This window comes from Bombyx mori, chromosome 1 (genome assembly GCF_030269925.1).
Source record: "Bombyx mori chromosome 1, ASM3026992v2".
Lineage (NCBI taxonomy): Eukaryota > Metazoa > Arthropoda > Insecta > Lepidoptera > Bombycidae > Bombyx > Bombyx mori.
This window is the reverse complement of record NC_085107.1, coordinates 12,832,341-12,856,538: the sequence shown is the minus strand read 5'-3', so window position 1 is coordinate 12,856,538 and position 24,198 is coordinate 12,832,341. Positions and strand designations below refer to the sequence as shown.

General features: G+C 34.9%; 1 long non-coding RNA gene and 6 other non-coding genes across 7 annotated transcripts in view; all 7 read left to right on the top strand.

The window, feature by feature from the left end:
• The window catches only part of LOC101737735 (uncharacterized), a 51,366-nt gene extending 32,699 nt beyond the window's left edge, over positions 1–18,667 (top strand). Inside the window, exon 5 of the long non-coding RNA XR_209925.5 lies at positions 18,582–18,667. This is a non-coding gene — a long non-coding RNA (uncharacterized LOC101737735). The remainder of the gene's footprint in view (positions 1–18,581) is intronic.
• Positions 2,748–2,866, top strand: Mir71 (microRNA mir-71). Its single transcript, NR_107251.1, has one exon. It is a non-coding gene; the product is annotated as a microRNA mir-71 (primary transcript).
• Mir2a-1 (microRNA mir-2a-1) lies at positions 17,558–17,647 on the top strand. Its single transcript, NR_107252.1, has one exon. It is a non-coding gene; the product is annotated as a microRNA mir-2a-1 (primary transcript).
• On the top strand, positions 17,714–17,792 carry Mir13a (microRNA mir-13a). Its single transcript, NR_107255.1, has one exon. It is a non-coding gene; the product is annotated as a microRNA mir-13a (primary transcript).
• Positions 17,841–17,920, top strand: Mir13b (microRNA mir-13b). The gene has a single exon (NR_107256.1). It is a non-coding gene; the product is annotated as a microRNA mir-13b (primary transcript).
• Positions 17,976–18,055, top strand: Mir2a-2 (microRNA mir-2a-2). The gene has a single exon (NR_107253.1). It is a non-coding gene; the product is annotated as a microRNA mir-2a-2 (primary transcript).
• Mir2b (microRNA mir-2b) lies at positions 18,103–18,178 on the top strand. Its single transcript, NR_107254.1, has one exon. It is a non-coding gene; the product is annotated as a microRNA mir-2b (primary transcript).
• Positions 18,668–24,198: the final 5,531 nt, after the last annotated feature.

The window sequence follows — 24,198 nt, the reverse complement described above, 5'->3', positions numbered from 1 at the left end:
GATTGATTCACATATCGATAATCATACATGAACCTGCGACATCAAGAGGCACGCTCGACTCTATTCTGCTACAAGTGGACATCGTACTACCGAAAATAATAATACATAATTAATATTAGAACTTGAATGAATAAAAGGAATTTGGTATACTCCGCCAGAAAAAAAATTTGTGAACATATGTATATCGGTAATTATTTAATTTCACGAAACTAATAAGCAGTGTGTCACGTGTTTTTTTAATTTTATTTTTTATTGCTTAGATGGATGGACGAGCTCACAGCCCACCTGGTGTTAAGTGGTTACTGAAGCCCATATACATTCACAACGTAAATGCGCCACCCACCATGAGATACTAGTTCTAAGGTCTCAAGTATAGTTACATGATTTATTAATTCTACACTCACTTTATTCTCTATTCCTGTTTAATTCCATGCATATCATTTTATCTATTTCTTTTCTTTTCTTAATAAAACGCCTCTCATTGAATAAGTCGAAGTCAAAATAAAATACGGGTAGGTATATATGTAAATCCAAAATACTTCATTTATTATTTAAGGTTAAATCTTGAATGACGGGCTGTTTCCGACAATCTACAACAGGGTGGTACCTCTTTTGCGTGAGATGGGTATAATTAACGGAATTAAAATAAAACAAACAAATTATCAATTCGAACGATCGAGCTTTACTTTTTCAAACTTCATCAATTATTATACGAGTAATTTAACATAGGAATGTAATCTAATTTATTATTAGCTATTTTGGATATATAATATTGCGGCACATTGAAACAAATAACTGTAAACATGCAAGGATGTAAACAGATATAACAAGCACGCATACATATAACAAGGTGGACGAACCCTTGCGATAGCCACAATAATAATACTAAAGTTTTATAATAGACCCGCAGATGTTATGAATAAATATTGTGTTGTAAGAACGCGTGTGCACGTGCCTTTAATCTAGATTTTAATGTACAGTAGAGGTTAAATAGGGTTTGCGAGAAAGGGTTGACCTCTTTTTTTCCTACCTATGCTGATAGCCTTGAGAAGCTATTTCAGCTTCTCCTTGACGTGTAGGTGAGCTCCCAGGGGTCACACCGGGTGTGTTGTTAACACTGGCCCTAGCAAGAGCAACGGTCGGAAACGTGACTCACTGAGAAGACCCGGCGAGAAACTCAGTGGGCTGTGTCTATGGGTTAATTTACTCGTCGAGCCCTTCATCGCAAGCGACGCACGGGTTCGGCGAGGAGGGTGACCGACGGGGTCGACCTAAAATACTTACTTAGTTCGTAGTCGTACCTTTTTTAGTTTCACTAAAACTCGGATGACTGAGAAAGCCTAGTTCGGCATAGGTAAGGCCTAACTTCACAGTCCAGTTTTAAAGTCATATCCAGTCTAATAACCGTGTTTTTGTACTAGGACACAATAACCGACAAATATAATTTACACTAAGCTAACGTTTAACCACTTTGCTATTATTATTTTTTAAAGTAATTATTATAGTTTATTATTGTTAATTTAAAATGTAAGTAATTAATGTTTTAGAAAAATTATGATTGAATAAATATTTTAATGAAAATCATTACTATTTTCAGCTCTTTCGTATCCATTGCGAGGTATAGGCCTATCCTTTATTATGCCATAATGATCGATCGCCCGCCATTCTCATTTACGTCCAATTAATATCCTTTATTAATATCACATTGACATTCGATTGTTTTGTTGTTGTTTCCTTTTGCATATTTTACAATACATATTATATATACACTAATTTGTTGAACCAAACTGCCAGCTTACTAATTATAAATATAATAATTCAGGAGCGGGAAACAATATATATTATTACTAGCTGACCCGGCAAACATTGTTTTGCCATATATAAGATTTCTAGGGAATTTCTAGTGTAGAAAAAAAACTAACTTGTTGTAAGTGCGTAAGGATGTGGTAAATGAGTGAAAGAGGTATGTAGTGCTGTGAACGATGAGGGAATATATAATAAAAATAACAAAACCTCATTCAACCACATAATACCTCATTATAACAAAAAAAAAGTCCAAATAAAAAAAAATATGTTAGGGGTGGACAACCCTAATCACTTAGGGGTATGAAAAATAGATAGTAGCCGATTCTCAGGCTTACTGAATATGCATAAAAAATTTCATGAGAATCGGTCAAGTGGTTTGGGAGGAGTATGGGAACGAACATTGTGACACGAGAATTTTATATATTAGATTTCAAATCAATCTATTGAAAGATACGCAAATGTACAGAAGACCAATTTATTGTTTCACTTGTTTCACTGATTTATTTTAAAGCTACCTATAGTTCTAGTTACATAAATTACGGTTACATGTATGAACTCAACAAAATTAATCATACATTAAAAGTAAAACCATTATAGTTATAGTAATAGTTATAATTACGAACAAACGACAATGTGCAGATAAACGTATATATTTATTGTATTTGATTAGAATTTATTATATTAAACTTGTATTGTTAATGTGAATATCATAATATATCATGGAAATAAAAATAATAATATAATTAATAATTCATGCAGTTCTATATATATTGTGGTGATCAAAATCGAAGTGAAACGACCAGTTTTTTCTGCTTCTTTGAATAATTATTCGACTTTATAAAGATTTACAAACATATAGTATTAATGTTTATGAAAATGTCTAGACGATTTTTAAATTGAATTTAAGTACAGCCACTCTGTTTGAATGCGGACAGGACATCGCAAGATGCTCTCTACCTCTTGAAAGACATGGGTAGTGAGATGTCCCGTACATCTAAAATTCTCACTACCTTGTCTTTCATGCGGATTGGGCAAATATCTTCACTCGGCTTCGGAAGATAGAAGAGCTAAAGAAACTGAAGAATATACATAGTAAAATGTTTTCATTTGAATTCATTAACACGCTGTAAGACCAGATTTCAACTAACTATCAGCGCGATCCGTTTAGGAAGCAAGCAATCTGCACGGCATATTGCATCGCATATTATGGGTTGTGTTCAGAGCTGCCCCGGAGTAATTTAATATTCGAGTCAATTTACTGTGCTGCACTGGTTTAAATCTAGTCTCGGCTTAATAGTACGTCGTGTTGATAATTATCTCATCCTCAAGCAATATTCATCGCGTAAATTGTATTTCGCTAACAACGTCGACATTATCTGAGCCTCGAATATATGAACTATAGGGTTGTGAAAACTATATCGTTATTAATGCGATTACAATCGTCTTTACTAAACGCTTTTAAATAGTATATTAAAAAAACGCGGCTCAACTGTTTCTGATATTATTGCAGCAGTAAGGCTTAAAATATTAATATTTAATATATAATAATAATTAGTTCTATATCAAGAACAAAATACAGGAACATCTGATATGAACTTAAAAGGCGTCCCCGATCGGGTAAATAAATTGATCATCTCGTTGGTATGGTTTATGAACCTGAAGTTATTTTTATTGCCAAGAATGGCAGATGAGCTAATTTTCCATCTGGTTGTCAGTGGTTACGCGAATACGTAGACTTCACGGTATAAAAGCCCCCCACGTTCACTTTGAGACGTGACTTTGAGCTTCCAGTTAAATCCATGGCTGACACTTAAACGGAATGAGCACATCAACATAATACCACTCCTGTTTGTATCCCTTTCCTCATTGCTGAGGGTCGTGATCCTTACCATACACTTTTGTTTGGACGATGTTTCTCCATTCCTTCTTGTCCTCTGCGTAGTGGATAGTGACATTGATGCTGCAGTCCAATTTTGTCTTAATTAATATAATACTACTTAATACTTAATACTACCACTAATTATGCAAATTCATTTTGCGAGTTTGACGTTCATTGCAAGATTTTATTACTGAATTGGGGAAATCCGTCGTGATATGTAAATGGGTACTCATTTCACGAATTTAGAACTGCTCATATTATCAACCCATAGGAGGACGCCTTACCTACCAACTTCGAGATTAAACCCCAGCTATAGTAATTTACTGAAGTACTCCCTAGTCTAGTCTGTGGTCGAAACGCTGCCTGCACCTGAATACTCGCAAAGCTTTTAAGTTATTAGACGATTCGATTCTAAGGTAGAATGCTATTATTTGAAAAGGCACCTAACGGGATTTACTTTAAAGATAGGAAAAGATTTAGGTTGAAACGATACAATATATTTAACTTAAGAGGTAGGATTTAAGTGACATTAAACTAACTTAATAATAAAGTACACCGTCTAAATAACTACGTTATAATGGAATATATATAGTACATACTTAATGGCATTATTTCTAAAGGAATAGTGTTTAATATTTGTAGTCCTACTTTTTTTTAAGGTTTCTAAATATTAAACATTTACGGCGTTATTACTAAATTTTAACTAGTACTAACGGGACTTAGCTATAAGATGTTTTGTAACTTTTGATCGTGTTGAGATTGTCTTATATGAAAACGCAATTTGTCATTTACGCATAGAGAAGGCAAAAAATCTTCATTTCTTCTATGAATTTTGTCAGATAGGGTAAAACCTGGATAGATGCCGCAGCGGGATAGATGCCTCATGTTCTAAAAATCTAACTTCCCGCACTCATGACAAAAAATTAATTTAATAAGTAGGAACCACAGTCACCCTATACCTCATGTACCATTTGACAATCGCGTGGTGACGAAGTGTTTTCCTCGTGCACGTAATTTTCTCCGCGCGAAATTTCACGAACACGTCAAAGATTGAAAGGTTAGTATTTAGCGTGGTATAACTTTATAATTAGTGTAAAATTCCATTATATTTTTTGCTACGTGAATATATTGGTTCATTGAATCTGCACCTAGGTGTAAATAAATGCTATTAAGTTTATAATTTATTTACAAAAAATTTGGGCATCTATCCTTATCACAAAGGATAGTTGCCCTGATTTTTTGGGGTATAGGTGCCTTTAGAGGCATCTATCCCTCCATACTCTGCCATTTCAGAATACAGCAGAAATATGCCACGAAAACATAAAACACAAACAACTGATTTAAAGTTCAAGCAGCGAAAATGAAGACAATCCACTTAACTGTAAAATGAAAGGAAAGAAAACAATAGATTTGCCCCTAGAGAAATCTAAGGGATAAACCTAAAACGCATGTAATAATATCTGCATTGAATGTTTTGAAAACTATATAAATACGAAGTCGCAATCCGACTGAATTCAATGTTTAGTGTTTCAGAACTAGCTACATGAAACGTGTTTTTCAGAAATGATGTAGAAGATGTGGAAAATTTAAAGCACTATCCAGTTAAACTTCAATTGGACAAAATAATAAAGATATCTTTATTGTGTTAATTTAATATAAAAAAATATGATTTTGCAATTTATACATTGACACTTAATGTGAATATTTTATAAACAATTAAGAGTTTATATTTTTGTTGAATAAATATTTGTAAAATTTAATTTAATAAAAAAATAGGATAATGCATGTTGAAACTAAAAAATTGTAGTTTAGCTTACGCTTACTTAACGCTTTAAAAATTTAATTATGATCATTTGTGTGATATGAGAATTATATTTTAATTATAAACATTCAAAGACTTAAAAAATACAAAATATTTTTTATGGTAGGCAGCGGCTTAGCTCTGCCCCTGGCATTGCTGACGTCCATGAGCGACGGTGACCACTTACCATCAGGTGGGCCGTATGCTCGTCTGCCTACAAAGGCAATAAAAAAAAAAAAAAAAAAAAAAAAAATATTATTATGACCCATGTTTCTTGGAGACAATTATTGCTCTGTTAGGAATAGAACTTCTTAATATTTGGTTTGGTTTTTTCGTTTACACGATATAAAGGGCATCTATCCTGCACTGCAGGCATCTATCCTACTCAGTATTTTCTTGGTGGGGCAACTATCCATACAGGTAGGCATCTATCCTCCAAAAAAAGGTTCTACGAAAAACGAATTTCTGCAAAATCTGTATTTGATAGGTTAAAAAAAATTTTTACTAATTAAACATAAGGGATTGAACTAACTACATTAATAGAAATTATTCGTATAAAATTAATATTTTCAAAATTACATGACTATTTCAAAAAGTGGGGCATCTATCTCGGCTTTACCCTACATGTGATACGTCCATAAATAGTTAACATAGGATATCGTTTCTTATTTTTGAAAGCATTTCATTAAACTATCAAAAATCCTTAGAGTATAGTCTCTATATAGTATGGTAGGTAGTCAAAAAAGGTATTTGGCTTCCACGCTGTTAATTGTACCAGAGGTCTCGCATTTGTCGAAATTCGACTATAACTAATAGAAATTTTCAGTTTGTACACTATTATAATTGTATTTTATAATTCTATAATCACAAATTTCGCCAAGACTACACTATAAAAAAATATTAACAAAGACAAACAATATTTAATCTATTCTCAATTTGACAACAAACTTCAAGAACAAAAGTTTGACAATAAATAGTATGCATGCGTGTGTGCGTCAAATACATGGTATGTAGTGTGTGTAATGTTTTCTTTATTGATTTAATGTATCTTTTATGCATTATTTAAAAAAAATATATTAGCATTGTGCACTTCTTCTCTATATTCTCTATAAGTGTGGAAAATTTCATACTCCTCCGTCCGCACAATTTTCGTAAAAAGGGATACAAAGTTTTTGCTTCACGTATTAATATATAGATTAGATAAGCGATAATTTGTATACTAAGACAAGCTTATTAAGAGCTGCGTATGTTGACAGTTTAATTAGACACATAAGTAATAATATAGAGTCGATTCTTTAAACAGATTTCAAATGAAAACTCTTAGGGAAAGAGAAATGTAATTCTATTTAAACATTTTTCGCAGTAAGTGAATGTTAACTTTAGTTAACTTTTCAACGTGTTCAAAGCTCCCATAATCCGCTTAACAATTTTTGTTCTAAGGCTTCTTTCTCTCTGAACAGTTTTCTCTCTGAAATATAAGCGAGGTCAAGAGCTATTGTTCAAGATGTTTTGAATAATAAATTATTGTGGCCGCTTTTTGCCTGATTCTTGGTAGCCTTTAATAAGCTAAACTTTATTGTTTAACGAAACAACGCTTTTAAAACGTATTAGGTGTTTAATTACTTTACTCTATTGACAAAAAGAAAGGTCGAAAGGTTGACAAATAATTTAATAGTGAGAGAAGAAAAGTTCTCAGCGGTAGGCAGCGGATTGGTTGTGCCCTTAACTTTGCTGGCATCCATGAGTGGTTGTGCCACCACCGCGTTTCATTCACTTGTCTGTCTAAAAGTGCAATAAAAAACGAAAGATTTTTGACTCGAGTTGAATAATTGAATTCATAATATGTTGAATCTGAGCAGGGATTAGAATATGTCCAATGATTGATCTACGTGTAAAGCATAATAACTAGATACCGTTTGCGAAAACTCGATACGTCGTTTGGAATGTACCGTCTGTATAATACATACTCGTAAATATATGTGAATTGACTTCTGGTGTTTCAACCATTGCGATTCAGAGTCAGGAAAACCATCAAACACATATGACATTTCATTTTTAGAATTATAAAAATATATTACAACTCACGGAGTAAGATCACTTTTGAATGCAATGAATTTTAACTATTATACATGGGATTGAATATGTCTTGTATAGTTACGTGTGCAGACACAAGATAAAAATACGTTAGAAGAGAACACAGTTGTTTCTCTCTTGAATTTTCAACCTGTGAGATAGTGCAATAGTAAAAGAAATTGTCACCTTTCATCACTTGTCAGCGATGCAGGTCGAACCCTCCATGAACGACCAGAGCATATATGACGTGGGGGTTGTGCAGAATTCGTATGGTTGATAGGCTGGAATTAAATTGACCTCAAAATTCAACCCTTAAAGATATGTGTCAAAGTGGAATATTTCCTCCCAATTTTTTTTTTTTTATTGCCTAGATCTGTGGACGCGCTCACAGCCCACCTGGTGTTAAGTGGTTACTGGAGCCTATAGACATCTACAACGCAAATGCGCCACCCACCTTGAGAATAAGTTCTAAGGTCTCAAGTATGGTTACAACGGCTGCCCCGCCCTTTAAACCGCATTACTGCTTCACGGCAGAAATAGGCAGGGTGGTGGTACCTATCCGCGCGGACTCACAAGACGTCCTACCACCAGTAAAAATTTAAAATAGGAGGAAGGATTTTCAAATAGAAATGTTCGTCAGTATTAAAGATTTAAATTCTATGTCTTTGGCTGCGATCAAAATTTCAACTATAGAAACGTCTAGGGAATTTGTGATTTAGAAAGTGATTGCTGGAAAATACTGTACTATGATATATTACGTTTCTCAAGATGACTGCGCTTTAGTTCTGATTTCGATCGCGTCGCAGATATTCTTGTAACATTGCGCCACACTACGTTTAATACATAAAATAAAGTTCAAATCCATTTTATAACGGATTTCAACTTGTTTCCTCATTTAAGTCTTCTTATGTAAAATATGTATTGATACGATCTTAATCATTTGTATCTGATGTTTCATTTTTTATTTATTTAATTAGACTACCAATAAAGTCATTAGTGAATTGAAAATGATATTGAATTAATAAAATTGTATGTGATTTAATACTACTGCTTTGCCGTTACGTTAATAGTTAAACACGAAAAGTTGATCCTTCGGCAAGCGTATGTCGAGAAAGACGATTTCTCCTCATTGAAAAACATATGAACATTTCTTATACCGCTTTATGTGACCATAACTCATATGCGGTGGCTCGTTGAAGAACACTGTCAACAACAAGCCCCTATGACTTGTCGTTTGAAATATGCTAAATAATATTTCAATCGCTTACGCTACGTTCGTTGGCTTTACAGATAAAATGATTTTGTGAGCGCTTCCTAAAGTTCCTAAGCACGTCACCTTTTTGTGAAGAGATTGCTCGTGGTCTGAAGGCTTTCGAGTGGATTTCTTCAGACGGATGGTTAACTTAGGAGCTCAATATTGCCCGAGCGTTGTCCTAGGTCTATCAGCGTAATGGCTTGCTTCGTGAGTTAATCTAATACTGGATCGGAATCGTGACCTGCTGAAAAGACCTGGAAACTTAGTAGTAGACTGACGCTATGGGCTAAGTGCACGTTGATCTGACGGGTACGGTTAGGTGGATCCATTGGGATGGGTCTAGGTCATTAAAGATGGCTGGCTGCTGCCTAAGCTGGTTCAGGGATATCAACGGAAAAATACTAGGGGTGTAGTCGGAATAACCAAGTAGTTAAGTTCTATACGGAAACATAAAAAAAATTGTTTTGACAAGAGTTGAGGTATTTATTATTATTCACGGTAATTGTTCATCAATTCCTCTGGATGAATCGTGAGCCGATGTGAATATTAACCGTGCCGTTAGAATTAGAATTACTCCAAATTGGATAATGTGACTGTATCAGGAAGTTGTTTACATTTTAATGTAGCGTTCCAAGAACGACATTGTTGCCGGGCTGAACAATTCTGTCATATGGTATGGCTTTTAAAAAATACTTTCCATTTACAAATTTTAAAAAGAAAGCAGAGACTCCATGGCCAAGCGAACTAGTGTTCAATTCAATGGGCATTGGCTATTTTATTTATTTTCTGTGATTAAAAAACTATTTCGAGAAATATACTGATTGCTGATTATAGATTTTTTGTAAATGAAAAACTACTTTAATTTATTAATATTTTAATCAAATGCTTTTTTAACTTTTGTTTGCCCCCAAATTACGTCATCATTGACATTACTCAAGCATGTACTTAAGCCTATATTTTTAAATACTCTGTTTACGATTCAAATATCACTTTTGCTATGATCTTGTTCATAACCTCAAAACTCTATTTTAAGTTCAACTCAAAGTCATCAGCAGGTGAATCATGACCTGAACGCTTTTAACACTTATCTATCAATGCAGCGTATAGGTACCAATTTTAAAAATATACATTATATATTTATAGTTAATAATACAATAGTAAAGAAAAAATCATTAATATTACAGAAATTTATCTGCCACAACTTTTTCTGCATTTATTCTTTTTATTTTTAGCTTTAATCATTTTTTAATACAAATATCAAAAGGTATAGCAGAAGAAACTAAGTTCCAACCGGGAGTCCATAAGGCACTCCTTTTTATTAAATAAAATGTTGACATTAAGTACCTAATAGAAGTGTGAAAATAGTCTACAGTGCCACAGATTAAAAAAATGTAAGCTCCTCTTTTGTTTATGCTACTGTTCATGTCACCACTTTGAAAAGTGACAATTTGTAATTAATTTATTAAATATTAATTCCATAGATAATCCATTAAAACGTATTTAAAAAAAATCGCAATCAATTATAATTTTATAATTTTTATTCAATGCCCATTATAAGACCTTAAAGATGCCGCAAAGTAAGTATGGTCCGTTTTGAAACATGAAGTCGAAATCTTTTAATACAGTATGGAGAAATTACTACAGTCCACCACAATCATCCATGTTCTATGGCGAACTCTTTTTTTTTTATTGCTTAGATGGGTGGACGAGCTCAGAGCCCACCTGGTGTTAAATGGTTACTGAAGCCAATAGATATCTACAACGTAAATGCGCCCACCGTCCTTGAGATATAGGCTCTAAGGTCTCAAGTATAGTTACCACGGCTCCCCCACCCTTCAAATCAAAACGAATTACTGTTTCACGGCAGAAATAGGCAGGAAGGTGGTACCTACCCGTGCGGACTAGACAAGATGTCCTACCACCAGTAAAACTTATTTTGGAAAACTCCTATGAAGCTAGAAGCTAGAAGCTATAGAACCCTAGCAACAGAAAAACATCTTGAATACAGAACTACTTTAAATGTCAATGTATTTTGTTTTTTATCCTTTATTTCGTCTCGTTCTGAATTTAAGAATGCATAAACTTTATTAACCGTTAAAACCTACATAGCAACTATCTAGTTTCATTTTATTGCGACAACATAATTCGAATCCAATATTGTTTTGACGCAGCGAGAAAAACAAATAACTCAATGCCGCAGAAATATGAGGAGCGCTTTATTGAAACAGCTTAGAATTCCTTTATCGTTATATCGCCTTTGAAGAAAATATTTAATTACGAGAATGCAAGCTCGGCTCGGGCGAGTGTACGTGTCCGATGAAATGCATAATATTGTTCTCACGATTGTATGGGACTAGAGATCGGGTACATATTTCGTAGTAATTAAACGATGAGAACGGTTATCGCGTTACCGTCTACTCATTAGAAATAATGAAATCAAAGACTTAGCTTATCACTGAGAAACTGGAATCACGATCACCGGAGTTGTTCAGTGAACGAACGAATACTAGCGTCATCATAATTGTGCTTGTACGAACTTTTTAAATTATTGCTTTTTCTTATTTCAATCCATCCAATTATGTAGTTCACGATTTAACTTTAAAACTTCTGTAAAATTTTATTTACATCACTAGAGACGACATATTATTATTCATTTGATTTTATTGCACCTTACTGTTGAATAGTACAAAAACTTGTTACGAAACCTTAGCCGGTCGACTAGTAAATCGAAACAAACAAAAGTTCGTTGACCCGTGCTAACGTAAACACTAAGGAAACCAATAAACTCATTTAGTATCGAATTAACTGAACTTGACTGTGCATTGGTGCAGTGCAATACGATTTTCGTACACGCGAATACGAATCGACTCTGACCGTGAAAGCGTTTTGTGTAGTAAATCCGTTTACTCATATGGAATTAATTTAATTCCCGCACACCGTATGTTTGTATTGAGTGCGACGTGTTTCATTGAACTATATGTCTGTTTCGACTGTCACGTTTGGTTATCAATGCGCAATGTTTGAATTGGTTATCTATACTAATATTATAAAGAGGTAAGATTTGTTTGTTTGTTTGTATTGAATAGGCTCCGAAACTATTGAACCGATTTGAAAGATTCTTTCACTGTTTGGAAGCTACACTATTCCCGAGTGACATAAGTTATAATATTTTTTGAAAAAAGTTAGGGATCCATACTAAAACTCCAATAACGTAACCTAAGGTGTAAAAAAATTACCTAAAATATTCTTTACATCGCGTGCTCTGCGAAAAATATTGATGATAGAATAAAATAATGTACTACGACTTTGTAGAACACATTATTATTTACAAAAAGTGTTACGATACCATATGTCTAACTATTATAGTTGTGCCACAATAAGTGTTCTTTTATTTAAAAAAAATAAAATAACGTCGAATATCGTTGAAATTTTTGTAAAAGACCCGAGTGAAGCCGGAACGGGCCGCTAGTTACTTATAAAAACAGCCCTGCGTCGTGACGATAATGTAAACCTGATCATCATTGAGCTGTACGTCTCTTATAAGTAATTAATCGCGTTATCTACGTAGAAATTTTAACTACTATTACCGTGATTTATATTGATCAACCCCACCTTGCTGAATGTAAATGTTTTATGGAGCTAATGAGACTGTAATCGGCCGGCAATGGGTATAATGCGTGCTGCCACAGCCTATGAGTAATTAGCAATCAGTTTTGCAACAATGTTCAAGATATGTTGACCCGATACGGTAGTACATTACAGTGTAGATTTGTACAATGTTTTACATTTCAGCGTTACAGAGCAATGCATTCTTACGAGTTATTATTAGCTTGCTATAGCTATGTTAAAGTCAGTTTTCCACTCAGACGCTACTGTAGTTGTGTTAGATGTATCGATAAATTCTAACAACAAGAAAAAATATTAGCAAACACTCAATTTAATTGTTCAAACTCGTACTTCTGATAAAAGTAATTAAAATTAATTAAAAATATCAATAAAATAACGAAATCAAAGTTATTATAATTAAATCGTTAGGATTTTCGGACAGTCGTAAATAATTGAACAAAAATATTCTTAAGGTATTGTTTTGCCAAACGACCTCACGGCCTGGAACTAAGTGGGTAACGGACATGTAGGCAACATAATCTGAATGCTGTCAATGCTAGCTGTATTGTTTAACGACCCCCCATCAAATTCGGAATGCATGATTAGTGTGCTGCTGAAATGCACTCACAATACGCGCTACCACAACTAAACGCCAGTCGACGTCGGAGTATGCTGGTTATACACAATCCCCCGTAAATTAATTAGTCGCCCTCTACAACACCCATGGAAATATATCGAGGGTTCTATTCTATGTAAATAAAATCAAATGGGCCTGGTGTCCAAAGGTTATAAAGTACTTAGTCATCGGCGTCAAATCAAATCAAATCAAATTAAATCAAATCAAAAAAAAAATATTCAACACAAATGAAAGTACATACTTGAACGTCAAAAGAACTACCGCCAATTCACAAAAACTAGCCTCCGTCCTGAGAAGAATTGGCAAGAAACTCAGCGGGCATTTTTTTTTTTTTTTTTAATAATAGTTTTTTTTTTTAAATATTGGATTTTTTTTAAAAATTCATTTTCGTTCATTGCGTCCTCAAGCGTTTCGCTTTAGGCGTTATTCCGAGCGTCGTCCTGTCATCTCGTCAATAGATTTGATTCGTTGACATAAAACAAAGTCAATTCATTTTTGAAATGCACAAACAAAGGAAATTCTATTGTCCGTACCAATCAGCCGAAACAATAGGATCAAAAGCTTATCGTAGCAAAATTTCATCCTAGATATAATCGGAATAGTGCATGCACTTTGTGTACGATTGGATGGCGCTCTTCCATTTTTCTGTTCGCATTACTTTTGATTTTATTAAGCTGACGGAAAAGTACTGCGACAATTTGATATTTTGTTGACTAAAGAAATTAAAGGAACTCATTCGTGCTAAATTAATTGGATCCAATGATATCCTTTGAATTCTCTCTTGAACGTTTCACATGAATTTTACTAGCTTAAAAAGATGAAAAGATGTTTACGTAATTTTGTCAGTTATAAAATGTTTAAGAAAAAGTAACCGCTTACTACAGCGTGGGAACCAGGTGGCTTTTTAAAAAAAAATATGTCTACAAAAGTCTGCGATATTAACGTTATGTGTTATAAAGCTAAATTCTTTATTAAATCAATATACATACATAGGAGAATATGATGAACGATTTAGATACGTCTTGAATTAGTTTATATTATTATTCGATTGTAAAATACAGAACTTCCTCTTCGTGTATTGTAACTACGCCACATAAACACGAATATCGATGTATTTAAATATATCAATATATGTAAATTATCATTTAAAATTTCATCAAAACTAGATTTCTGCCGAAAACAGTGCAACACTGCATGAATACCGCATTCAGTCAGTGTTAAGTTTTTGTCGTGTCTCGTAGGGGTCATTGTTCCGATAAAAGCATTATTAATCAATTAAAATTCACATAGTTATATTACAACGTCGGGAGCGTTGACGAAACCGATTTCCTAATCAAGTTTTAACCACGGAGTTTCAATCTGTTGCATCTTCTATGTTACGTGTAAATAATTGACTTTTCTACACAGTATAATATGATTCGCTATTGTCTATGAATTTTCCAATGTTGATTTTTTTTATTTGTTTAGACGGGTGGACGAGCTCATGGCTCACCTGGTGTTAAGTGGTCACCGGAGCCCATAGACATCTACAATCTAAATGCCGATCCCTACGAAGGTCTCAGTTTTTACTGTACAACGTCTTTTGCGTCCCACCCTTCAAACCGAAACGCATTACTGTTTCACCGCAGAAATAGGCAGGGTGGTGGTGCCTACCAGTGCGGACTCACAATACTTCCTACCACCAGTAAATGACTAATTAAGCTTAGACATGCGATGTGTAATGCTCTAAAATGCTCTTTTTTCTGACAGTACAGTAGAAAATATATACAAGAAAATGCTCTAGACCTTTGCTCGACACTTATTAATTCGGAATTTAAAAAAAATGGAAATCAAACAAAGAATATAAATTTTTCTGAACATGCATAGCTCTGAAGATAATATGATATTAGATGCAGGAAATAATCTGTACGTAACATAAATCTTTGTTAAACGCATGCTAGTTGCGCTATATTTCCCTTATTCGAGATAAGGAAGAAAAGCTCTTAATACAATGAAGCGGTAGAGTTAATTTTCTGTAATGCGTAAAGAGGAGCAACAAGAGGTTATCCCGGGGGAAGCCTGGGACGCGTCCCGGAATGGCGTCGTTTGATAGCCATGCTATTCGAACAAACATTGATTATATTATATAGCCAGTACGTCGCGGAGTCCCGAGGTGGTTGGACGTTCCGACTGCCTGCGCCTTAGTAGCCCCGACCAGTAGCCTACTTTACCAGGTGATATGACTTCAAACTTTTCTTAAATTATAATAATACTTTTTTTTGTTATTTTTATTTAAAACAATTAATGATTTAATGATTTCTGATTTGCATATTAATTTTTTTTAAAGTGGACTTTATCTAATTTTATAAAATTTTTGGATTTAGAAATGACGAAGTATCACTGAGGCCTATTAGTTTAATTGAGTCTACGTTGAGCCGTCACCATCCATAGAATCTATGACAGCCCTTGAAACGGAAATGCGAACCTGAATTGCAATTTAGTGCCTCGCTTTCACAATTTTGTCCGTCACGTCAATCGTGACAATATATGAATATTTAATAACAATTAATATACTCGTATATTTTTTAATTAATGTTGAGCACTGATTTCTCGGATTTCACATCAACGTGTGATTGAAATTTAAATTTGCTTCGAACGTTTAGGCATGCCGCCTCACTTTGAGAGCGGTTAGTTTTTTTTTAAAATGTTTTCCATGAAAGTCAATGCGTGAAAAAAAAACTTGTGCTTTAAAATTTCCTTAGTGCTTCGTTCTTCAAAGATAGATAATTTTTAACTGTGCGTTCTTTTGTCTGATGTAAACTCCTTGGGAATAGTAGATCTGACTAGCAAGTCGGATAGGAATTTAGGGAAAAATAAGGAGGCCATACTTTTTTTATTTTTTTATTTTATTGCTTAGATGGTTGGACGAGCTCACAGCCCACCTGGTATTAAGTGGTTACTGGGGCCCATAGATATCTACGACGTAAATGCGCAACCCACCTTGAGATATAAGTTCTAAGGTCTCAGTATGGTTACAAAGGCTGCCCCACCCTTCAAACCGAAACGCATTACTGCTTCACGGCACAAATAGGCGGGGTGGTGGTACCTACCCGTGCGGACTCATAAGAGGTCCTACCACCAGTAAAAAATACTGCAGAACTAGCGCTTAGTCGAATAAGTAAGACGTCTTTATTGAGTAACGCAACTAAATCAAACTTCAAAATCGACTGAAGATACCAATTTTTAAGTAATCACGTGACAAACCTATTCACGTACGTAAGCAAAAAATTACATCTATTCTACATTTAGACAACTGATCATAGTAATATTTTTACATAATATACTTAAAATATGAAATCCAAATCTAAGGTGTGAGTGGAACCTTCCCGAAATTGAAAGCGTAATAAACTAATCCAGTAAAGTAAACTCAAAAAAAAAAGGTCAAACATGAAGGTGTAATTTGACGCATTAGGCAAATGCGTTCCGAACTCCGTCAAAACTCAGTCCCTTGCGTCTGTTGGTATTAAGAACATTGAATTTTAGTAATTTTTCTCGTGATATTGAATTATTTGTCACCATTTTCCGGTACGCCGTAATACACCCTGTAGTACGAGTATAAATGAGCGTTACTGTTTTTCTTTTTCGCAAATGAAGGTGATTTTCATTTTGCATCATATTCGTGACAAACGGAAACATAAAACTAAATGCATAACGGTGTTTGTTCGTACTCGAAACGCGTGTAAAAATATTCGAACAACCTCATTAACAGTGCATTCTAAATGTGTACCGAAATAATATGTTTAAATTAAGGTTTATAAAATAAAATAAAACATTATATCGCAAACGATCTTTAACGCTCGGTCGATTTTAAAAGTAAATGTTCCAGAAAAAATATTTTCGAACTCGTTTGAATTTCGTCAATGATACTGTAGAAATTTTTCGTTGGATACAACTTAACACAATTCTTGAGCCTCATAAAATACGATATATTTTTGCAAGTAATGCATTTTCTGAATTATATATCAGTGAAAGGCTTATTAATATTTTCTCTGCGAATAATTTAATGACGCGTTTATTAGAACTATTCCCTGTTTATGTACAATTTGCATATAAATTTACGGTGTTCGAAATCTACGTTGAAATTAAGTTCGATGGTTCGTTAAATTTGTAGGTATTATAATGAGAACTAATTTCGCAACTAAAGCCCCTGTAATAAATAAGACGTGATCATATTATTTAATTGAATTGATTCTATTGTCAACTGTTCGTACAAAGATCTATGATATTCATGAATAAATTAAATTGTATAATTTAGTGCCAGAATCCAATTCGATGAATTTATATCGTGAACCTTCGGGATTTTGTCTAGCAACACGCTTAGAGATACAAATGTTTGATGAAAACATGGAATATAACGCTTACATTTACAAAAAATAGTAATTAGTTAATGTTTACTAACATAAAAAAAATTTGTTAGCTTGTGAATGAGTTAAGGCAAGTAAATTTTGAAGAATTACACAAGGCGGAATGTAGTCGTGGCATCAAAGTCGGTTTGTCATAGGTCATAACGTAACTATCACAGCCAGCTTTGATGAGCACGACTTCATCTGTAACGACCACGCGGGGCAGAAAACATCCCGAGCAAGACTTTATCGTAAGTTAGACCTAGCGAATCCGGATAATCTCGATCCTGTCAAAGCGGCGGTGAAATGTCTCCTCCCTTTCATATCACAGCCACTTTGATGTGGTCGGTTTACTGAGAACGGCCCAGGGTCATGAATATATATTAATCTCGTACGTGTCAGTCCATGGCCCACTCGTAAAAATGGCTGTGTCGTGTAGCAACCCTCATATCACAGCCATTTTTGACGAGTTGGGCTGTGTGACGTATCACCGATAGGACAAATAAAAAAAGAAGAAGTGTCTCTTCTAGGCGGCGAATGTTTCGTCGCTCACAAAGTGGTTGTCGTATGCGTTTTTACTTTGGCCATATCACAGCCAGCTTTGATGAGCGATGAACTTCAGAATCCTTCGACTCAGATCTTTTCAGAAGCGACGTTGAGTAGCGCTAGAACTCGACAAGGTGGTTGTGACATGGGGGCTCAGGATCATATCACAGCCAGCTTTGTTGAGTTCTCGGCTACTATGCACTTCACCAGTATATTTGAAGATGGTTTTTATATCTTTATTTATTTTTGGTATATTGATACATTCTATTATATTATTATTACCTTTTATTCTTGTAAATATGTAATTATGTAGTAGTTTGTGTTTTACTTAGTTTGTTGAAGTATTCAAAAGTGACTGTCTTTTTCGTTGTTGATTCCTTTCCGTACAAGGCTGTTTGGACAAGATCGCTCTAAGCGATAAAGCCACTAATCTATGGAATCGGCTACCTTAGTTTATGTTCTTATGTATTAGATTTATTTATTGCTGTAATGAATGTTGTTTTTAGTTGTATTTGTGATTTAATGAATGTTGTGTATTTAAATTTTGTATATTATTTAAACAGATATATTTTAACATTTTTTTCTCTGAATTTCAGGTCTCCGATTGGCGGCTAGTATAATAACGACAAATAATGCCTAAAAACACGTTGTTGGTTTCAATAAATAAAGTTCATTAAATTTATTTAGAGTTTGATTTATACTTACCTTTCGATGAGAGTTTCAGAATGCCGCAAACAAAATTATACTTATAAGACAAAAAAAATGTTTTATGAAGGAAATTTTATGAAGGAAAATAGTTTACCTTTTCGTTAATAATATGAAATTCGATCTTAGCGTTTCTCGTGAAGTAACAGTATCGTAATTAATAAGAGGAAAAATAGGAAAACACTTTCTCGTATTAGATAGATTTCTTTCTACCAAGGGCATACTGAGAAGTGTGAGTCGATCGATAGTTCTCTTGTTCTTGTTTGATGAGACAGACACAACTAAGATCCTAAGTACTGAATGTTGGAAAGTTTATTCTAATTTAAACACCAATTTTTAAAATACATAGAAAAGAAATCATTTCTTTTTCACATCTAACTAGAATCCAAATAGAAGGCCAAAGTAAGAATGTAATTCGATCTCATCTATCAGAAGTACACCACTTAGGTGATAATTATAATGGTACTTAATGATATTCTAGAACGTTAGGCGTCACGCCGATAGATGGAAACTAAAAAGTGTGCAAGCGCCTCTCAGCTACCTGGCATCGAAGTCACAGGAGCTATTCTGGACCTTAGGAGAATTGAAGGTGTTGTGGGCTTAGAAACGTGCCGGGTCGCGGCGCAGCAGGGCGTAAGGACCTGTTTGTTGTACGATGACCTAATGTTGTTTCTGTTTCTACAAAGCGAAATTGAAAAGATGGTCGCCATATCCGTTGTAGTCAGTCATTCACCCCGACAGAGTAGATTAGGCGAAAAGACAATAAAACTTTTGTCCCGGTCAGCTCTTCAGAAAATTACGATAGAAGTCACTCGCGCCTATTACCAATGGAATTACGGGAAGGCGAGGCTTTCATGGTGGTTTTGTACTGGTGGTAGGACCTCTTGTGAGGCCGCATGGGTACGTACCACCACCCCGCCTATTTGTGCCGTGAAGCAGTAATGCGTTTCGGTTCGAAGGGCGGGGCAGCCGTTGTAGCTACACTTGAGACCTTAGAGCTTATATCTCAAGGTGGGTGGCGCATTTATGTTGTAGATGTCTATGGGCTCCAGTAACCACTTAACAGGTGGGCTGTGAGTGAGCTCGTCCACCCATAGAAGCAATAAAAAAAAAGTCCTTATTTCCGCCAGTGATTGCAGTGGGTATCTCACATTACCCACCGAGTTGTGCCCGTGGATCAAGAATATCGGTACGAGTTTTTTCACCCGCTACAAGAAAGGGACACATACGCGAACAATCATTATCATGAATAACAATAGTTAAAAAGCATCCATCAATTGCTCCAAAATCTAGTTGCTCTAAAATTAAACTGATTGCCTATTAAGCAAATAATAAATTTATTTGATTGGCGCGTGAGATGTGACGAGCTCTCGGCCTACAGGTTGTCGTGGCCTATAGACGTCAGCACAACATAGATATATCTATCCGACGAGAGACTTAAGATCAAAGGTTCAATTACACTAGAATATCTGATATGCTACGTTCATATTATTATGTATTTTTGTTTGTCGTAAGGGCTTACCGAAATCTATATACAAAATAGATACTACCGCCATCTGTACGACAGATCAGGTCGAAGTCTTAATATTATTGTAATTCAACTACTGACTTTCCTACCGGACGTATGAATGCTTTACGTCAGAAATAGCTATTTACATTTACATAAGTAGATATGATTGATATAATTGAATTTAACCCATTATAATGTAACTATCAACCTAGTCACAAGTAGTCCTAGTTGCAGTTAAGTTCCAACCTACTAAGTCTACGTTGAGTTATTTTGAATAGTGAAATAGAGAAAATCTTGTAAAACATTTCTCTTAATTTCGATCTAAAAGAAACCGAAGTCATTTTTTTCGGGCACTTCATTCGAGGTTTCCGCGCCTAGGGGCCGCGCAGAGTATATGAAACTTGACGGTCTACAGATGTTGGGAGAAAACCGCGGGTCCGAGGATGTTTTCATGCCATACCCCACCTGAGGACTCTCCTTGCACTCTTACCCGACGTCCGATTTTCGTCCGGAATTAGAACCCGGGCAAAGTAGGGGTGTTACCGCGGTCAACACTACAACCAGACTCGCGGCGCTACCCTGAGAACGCTCGAACGACGGATTGTCGGTTGTCAACGACCGACGGCGCCGGTCTCCGAAATAAGGCGGCCTGTCAGACCTCCGAGGGCTAAGACAACCCCTAGTAAAAGCAGGGCTTCGCAGAATCCACCACTGAATCGAAATCGTGACTCTGTGAGGATCCGACGAGAAACTCAGTGGGTTGTGTATGTGGACAGCGGTTTTACTATATAACTGAGACTTAGAATTCTTCTCTCAAGGTGGACTTATTATGTTATTGACGTCCGGGCTTTGATCCCCACTTAATACTGAGGGGCCGTTAACTAATTCACCAGTCTAAGGAATAAAAAGAGGTCATCGTAACAAATACATCTTTACAAAACAAAAGATATATCAGTCCTCAGTGTAGAATGATTCGTTATCTACAAAGAGCAATAATGGTTGCATACATTTTCAATTGACTAGATACAGATACTATAAGCTCATTTTCTATTTACGTATGTACGAGATCAAAAGTTCATGTCACCGTTACAAAGTAAACATTGATACAGAGAACTACAAAAATAATTATTTTACTCGTAGTGCACATAAAACCTCAGATAAGCTGAACTCAGGCGTGGCACCTTGAATAGCAATATTCCCATTATTTTTGTACTGATAAATATTGCTCACCGAGCGAATAATCATAGCTGTTACTTTGTTGAACGTTGTTTTCTACGATACATTTTATGTACGCGATGAATTAGTGTCAAGGACCAAATCATCAGGTGACCGACGAACATCAAAGGAGGCTTTGTAACAGTGGTCGGTGTGCACGGTTCATCGCACACTTCTGCAGATATTTCTAGCTGTGTCCGTCGATCATAACTGCAGAGATGACCCACCGTCATAATATACATATTATGTGGGTCACGTCATCATTTAGCGAGTTTGAACTTTGAACAGCAAACGAGATATGTATTTTACCAGGTTTTATTAGCTCGCTTTCGGCAGTGTCTGTTCGAATGGAAATTTGTAGCAGATTTTAAACTATGTCACAAACATTATTTATTTATGTAGATCTGCGATAGTTTAAAACAGACTTTAGATCAAAATTTTCATTTGAAAATGTACACAGCTCCGAGAAAAAGAATAAGAAACTTTTATTGTATTGAAACCAATTAGTACCTACGTAATATACATATACATAAATACGTCAATTTCATATTCGCAAACTTTTGGGAATATTACGCGACAAAGCTCGTAGCATCAAACTCTGCACTTGAAAGCGCACTACTACCGAACTAAGACGTCTGAAAACTTCGTTCCTGGTCAATTAAGCTGTCTAATGCACACCGTAACTTTGTAGTTGGAGAGCTTCTTTACTGCCATTTATAGTGGCTCTATCGCTTAATTAATATGAATTGCAGTGCCCTGCCGCCGTTAGAATATAAAAGTAGCTAGATAAAACTATGTTGCCGCTAGTTTTGTTAAAAACTTTAATTCTGTGTAAATCAGGACTCCTTATATTTGAGCATTAGTGCAGTTGATTTATTGAGTAGCGGAATGTCACAAATCATCATAATTTAAACTAATAATAGCTGACCCGGCAGACTTCGTAGTGCCTCAATCGATAAATAAAAGACTCTTAAACTTTATTTAATTCCGAGAATTTACATATTTATTTACCTTTCAAACCTTCTCTGGACTTCCACAAATAGTTCAAGACCAAAATTAGCCAAATCGATCCAGCCCTTCTCGAGTTTTAGCGAGACTAACGAACAGCGATCCATTTTTATATATATAGATTATAAAGATGAAAGATTTGATTGTTCGTTTGTATTGAATTGGCTCCGAAACTATTGAAACGATTTACGAAATTCTTTCATTGTGGGCAAGCTACGCTATCCCCGGGTGACATAGGCTATATTTATTATATTTTCAAAAAAACTAGGGATCCTTCCTAAAACTCCAATAATGTATAACCCAATGTGTAAAAAGAATACCTAAATTTTATACACCGCGTGCGCTACTACCCGAGCGAAGCCGGGGCGGGCCGCTAGTACGTTATAAGTAACAAATAAATTTAGACTAAATGTTAACATAACTGTAGATACCGACTGCATGTGGTGGTGAAATAAGTGGTTCGTTGTTAAATATTATAAAAAAAAACATTATTACAAATGTAATCACCGAATAAAGTTATACTATATTACCTACATATCGAAATGATAAAGAGGCAGTTGAACTGTTTATTCTCGTCCTTATTTTATTCAAGTCGCAATCCAAAGTTTTAAAGACTCAGGTTCGTGGTTACATAAATAAAATAAACATGTTATTATTAAAAAAACAAAAAAAAAATAGAAAGGAATTTAAATATGGCGGCATTCTAGTAACTTAATTATTTATTGTTTATGTTCAACCTTTCAATTCTGAAGGTATACACGATATATAATTTGAAATACATGGCTTATGTTTTATATTATCGTTATAACATCGGTATCCGATTTCGTTTAGTTCAATTACGACAAAATCGTGTGCAAGTGTGTTACATTTGAAGTCGTAGCATGAAGGAAATTACGTTGGGCCTATTCGTATCGAGCGGTTCTGGTGTTCAAGTATTGAGCGCTGCTACTAATTTTTCTAATATAACATGTATATAGCACATGTTCACAAATTACTCTAAAAAATTGCGTAATTATTGGTAGTAGGGTAAAGCCCTAGTAAGCCCAGACAGGTACGTTAACTATTTCTACCGCGAATCAATCAATCATACGTCCCGTTTTGAAGGGCGGGAAAGCTTTGTACTTATATATTTAAAACTACGACTTTGAGTCTCAAGGTGAGTTAGTGCCATTCATATTCTAGTAATTATCATCAAGAGGCCCTTACTTACAAAACTTACTAGGCGTGAAATATATTTTTCTTTATTAATTACCTTGGAATCACGTCAACGTCAACGTTACGTCGCCTTCATTTATTAAATACTGAATTCAAATTTTCTTTCAAAAAAACAAAAAAAGTCGATCTTGTTTTGTGTTTAGTAAATAAATAATCGTCTGTCAGTTTATTACATAACGTCATTCCTGCCATTCATGCAAAAATAGTTAAATCTCCCGTACCTATAGTACGCCATAATATTCTCTTTAAAATATTGAAAGTATTAAGTAGACGTTCAAGTGTGGCATGAACCGATCAATAGACATAAAAATAGTAAGTACCTACATCGAAAGACGTTCATTACAGCCGTCGTGTGCCAAAACTATAAAACGAGCCAATAAATGCGTATTTTGAAACGAAACATTGTCGAATAGAGCTGTTCTTGATTTTGTTTTAACGTCCACTAATCTGAATAACTTCAAAACACAATGTTAAGATTCAAATTTAAAAGGAATCTATCTTCTCTGATATTCAAATGTCGCCATCAATGAGGCCCGGTTAAAATGTCAAGAAATTTTCGT